Below are 4,441 nucleotides of genomic sequence, written 5' to 3'. Positions count from 1 at the left end.
GTGTTTTACATTAGTGACGTTTTCTTCACTTATTTGAATACTTGTCTGAGAAGCTAGTGATCTCACTGATGCTTGCTGATATTTGCCTTTGAAAAAGGAGGAGGAGGAGGAGTGAGAGAGAAGGAGAAAAGGGTGAGAGAAGGAGTGAGACCTGATTGGATTGGAGGGAGAGTAGAGGAGGTATGGGGATACAATGAGCTGAGAGAGAGAGAGAGAGAGAGGGAGCGCATGTGAGGAAGGGAGGGGGTTTGGAGTCAGAGTGAATGCAGCTTGCACTGCTGTGCTTTGGAATTACAGCTATGAACATTGTCTGGGACTTGAAAAAGAAAGGAAAGCAAAGGAGAAAAGGAGAGAGAGTGGAAGAGAAACATTACAGAGCCTCTTGATGCTCGACGCTGAAGAGAGTGTGTGAGAAGGAAAGGAGGAGGCGCACCGGAGGAGCTTCACACGATCCTCTCATCTTCAGTTCCTGAGCAGACCGGCCTGTTGTCCCTCATCACCGGGGTCGGCATTGGAACTGCGTCTCACCGTGCGTATCTGTGCGTATCTGTGTGTATGTTTGTGTTCCACAGCTTATTCCATTATCCATTTCATTCACAGCTCATAAAGCACATCTACAGTGTTGTGGTGGCTTGCTTTTGAAGTGAAAGAGTATGTCATGCTGCTGACTTACTGACTGTGTATGTGTGTGTGTGTGTGTGTTGCCGGTGTGTGATTGGTATTCTGTAGACAGTGTGCAGTGCTCCAAGCCGGCTCTGCTCAGAATGGCTCCACAGAGCAGGGATTGTGTTAACCTGAGGAGGACCACTCTCACACAGGGGTGAGTTTCCAACAGTCTCTCACGCTCTCTCTAGTCCTCTGGTTTTTCTCTAGATCTCCCTGAAGTCCTCTCTTTTTTGCTTCATCTCTGTCATCTCTCTCATAGATGTCCCCTGGCATCACTCTTGATGAATTTCTCATTTGCGGTTTCGTTAAATCTCAGTGCCCCGTTAAGATTTTCTCCCCTGTTTCTTGATCTCCCTATTTTTGATTCTTCCTCCATCCTCTAGTCTGAGTCAGAGAGAGGTGACAATCTTCTTCTACTGCCACATTTGAAAGAAATTCGTATTGGTTGCTCCTCTGCTATCAACTATCCTGATTCTTTTATCATTTGTACACTGGATACATTCATTTTCTTAATCAGTATTTTATCTGGCTTTCTGGGAAAAAGATCCAAACCAAGATGTGTTTAAATATTTTAGTTGTTCTGTTAAATATTACAATATCTGTTTTTAGAGAATATATCTTGAAGGTTTCTTTACTGCACTGGCATTTGGTTTCTTGTTTTAACATTTCATACCTTTCAATAAATGATATATATATATATATATATATATATATATATATATATATATATATATATATATATATATATATATATATATATATATATATAAAATAAATAAAGTGTAATTTATTTTTCATTTGTATTCTTGAAAATGTTTTAACTGTTTAATTTCATTTGAAAATATGTAAAAGGTTTTCAGTGTATATTTTTAATTGTTAAAGTTACAATTTTCAGTGCATTCTTTTCCTGATTTAAGCATAAACCTCATTAAATTAATACATTTGTCGTCTCCCCCCCACCAATATTTACCATAATTTTTAGTCTTTTTTTTATGTACATCCATCACTATTTAATGAGATTTAAGCGTAAAACATAATGTCCATGGGGTAAGAAAAATAAATGTGATTAAAAAATAGTTTTGTTTCTCAAGTAAATTAATCTTCTTTAAGGTTGCTTATATCCTTAAAACAAGACACAAATACTTGTTAAGAAGAAAATGATTTGTGCAGTGATTTTCCATAGTTTATATTTAGGGAGAAGGCAGCAATCTTTCTTGTTGCACATATTGGCACTGCTGCTACTGTGTGTGTGTGTGTGTCTTGTTATATCTGTGTGGTGGACACTGTTGCTCACTGTTAACAGCCAGATCCAGCTCACTCACTCACGTGTAACTTCAGTCTTTTTCACATTTTCTCCACTTGTGTGTGTGTGTGTGAAGAGAACATGGCAGCTCTTGTCTGGTGCCTCAGATGTGGATTTCTCACATTACATCAATCCAGATATCGACCCTTTTGTCTCTGTGTCTTTCCACCTGATACACACGCACAGACACCCCACCAGATCTCACCTGCTCCCTCTCACACCAGTCACAGTGTGCTAACATACTAAATGCTCCCATGGGAGTATTTGTGTGTAGATGGTGTGTATTGATCAGCAGTGTTTTCGAAAGCTTTAAAAGGTCACGATTCAGGTCTGATCATATTTTAGTGTCCATCTTCCCCTGCATCTCCCCCCATTCTAATCTTATTAACATTTTACAGCGTTTGTGAGTCAGCAGGCCTTCAGGCCTGAGCATATAGTTGTTGTGAGCATGAAGAATGACTTGCCTGTGTTGGTAGAAGGAGTGAGAGAGCAGGAGGGCTGGCGGGGTGGCTGGTCCAAAAAATGGCAGGAAGGGATGGAAATAGAGAAGAAAAGAGGCAGACTCCTGAGAGCGACATGTGTGATAAGCAAGAGTGACACCAATGTCAGGACTGTAACCCCTCATAGTGATCGCCTCTCATTTCTCTTCACTCTGTCCGTCTCTTCACTTCTTCTATCATTCTTTTGTGAATTTTTCAGTTTCGGCTGTTAAAATACTTTATTTACATGATTATTTCGCTAAAACATCAATTTAACATTTTCTATGCCAAACTCACCACCACATCCTTGGTGGTTGCCAGGGCATTGCTTTTTGGTTTCATTTTAATAGGTGTTTTATATTGTTGCTTGGTTGCTAGCGTGTTCTGGGTGGTTGCCAGGTGGTTGCTTCCTGGCCAAGTCAAAATAACCCACCCATAAAGGTGTGGTCACATTTACATTTTTATTTGACTGATAAGCCATATCAGTAGGAATCCACACAAAATTCATGGATTCTGTCTGTCTCTTCTCTCCCTCTTTGTCTCTACACCTCTCCTGTCCTCTTTTTTTCTCTAACTGAGCATATCTCTTTAATGCAGTTCTTTTTCAACGTCTCATTCTGACTCTGCCACTATCCATGTCACTTCCTCTCTTGTCTCGCATCACTCTTTTTTGTCTCCCTTGACCCCTCTCCTATCTCCCTCCTCTCCTTTATATCAGTCCTGCTGATGAGCGAGACACCCTCATAATCAAAGCATGACATGGAGAATTGTATGGAAATAAGAATCTGGATAGAACAGCTCCACGCCTGGGATGGATCCACCTTTAATAACCTTTTCCTTTCATATTTATAGAACAGTCCGTCTCACCAGAGAGCTTTACGCTTTGATGAGGCTGTTATTTGACACGACCATCTACAATTAGTCATTCTGGGAACCCATGGCCAGGTCCGGATGAATCTGCTACAAATCCCTTGTCTATTGTCTGTTTGTTTGCAGCCTTGGTAAATGTTCAGTCTAATTTGAATATGCCAGTACTTTCCATCATATATAACAAATGTATTGATTTATCTATGAAAACCCATTCACAACACATTTTTAATTTTTAATATGATGTAATTTGTAATGTAATGATATTCAGTGTGCAAAAGTATAGAGTAAAAATTAATTTAATCCAACAGCAAATGATTGGATCATGAAAAGTACTTTATACATTAGAATAAAGCCAACTTTGAATGCTAGTTTGCTAAAACAATTCCTAACTACTTATGTGGCTTTTGAATAATATATCCAGTGTGGCTTAAGTCGCATCAACAGCAAAAGAAATTGACATTTCTTTTGGGTTAAAGACCCTTTTTTTGTTTTTGAATAATTTGCAACAATGAAAATTCACAATAACGGCAGGAACATCCATCAAGGAAGTAAATAGTGTTATACATGACTATTCGTCCCTGACATCCATAGTTAGACATCATTAGTAGAAGCTAATGTCAGTTCAGTCATGATACAGTACTTCAGTGGTTTTTTGGAATGATAATGAGGCTTGGTTTTGATTGGATATTGATTGCAATGTAAGGGACTTGTCACGTTTGAGCACATCCATTCAATAACATTACATTAATTACATTGAAACAGTACACTAGCTGTTATAGACTGTAATATAAACGCACGGTGTGACTGAATTACTATTGGGAAAATATAATGTGAGCCGGTAAGTACTATAATAAGAATGTGGTTTTAGTTCAGATAAATCAGTATTGTATTTTAAAACTCACTCGTAGTAGAACAGTCATTTCAGTTTTGAAGGTTGCCGCCTGTACTACAGCGTAATGAATAATTGATATTTCTCACTGTTTTTCCTCAGGTTTTAAGCAAACGCAAGGCCACGAGACTCTGATGAGGAAGTTCTCTCTGGTGTCATCTGCGGCTCTGTTTGCTTCCACGGACGTCGGAGCAGCCATAACTCGACCTGCCTCCATCCAAGAGGCGCTATTCC

At 39.1% G+C, this 4,441-nt stretch overlaps 1 long non-coding RNA gene across 1 annotated transcript; it reads left to right on the top strand.

Moving 5' to 3' along the window:
* Positions 1–3,389, top strand: LOC113071500 (uncharacterized). Its single transcript, XR_003280103.1, has 3 exons — positions 1–529; positions 730–820; positions 3,301–3,389. It is a non-coding gene; the product is annotated as an uncharacterized LOC113071500 (long non-coding RNA).
* Positions 3,390–4,441: the final 1,052 nt, after the last annotated feature.

Source organism: Carassius auratus, unplaced genomic scaffold, assembly GCF_003368295.1.
Source record: "Carassius auratus strain Wakin unplaced genomic scaffold, ASM336829v1 scaf_tig00007466, whole genome shotgun sequence".
In the NCBI taxonomy this organism is placed as follows: Eukaryota; Metazoa; Chordata; class Actinopteri; order Cypriniformes; family Cyprinidae; genus Carassius; species Carassius auratus.
The sequence above is the reverse complement of the archived record's forward strand: the minus strand, read 5'-3'. Positions and strand labels throughout refer to the sequence as shown.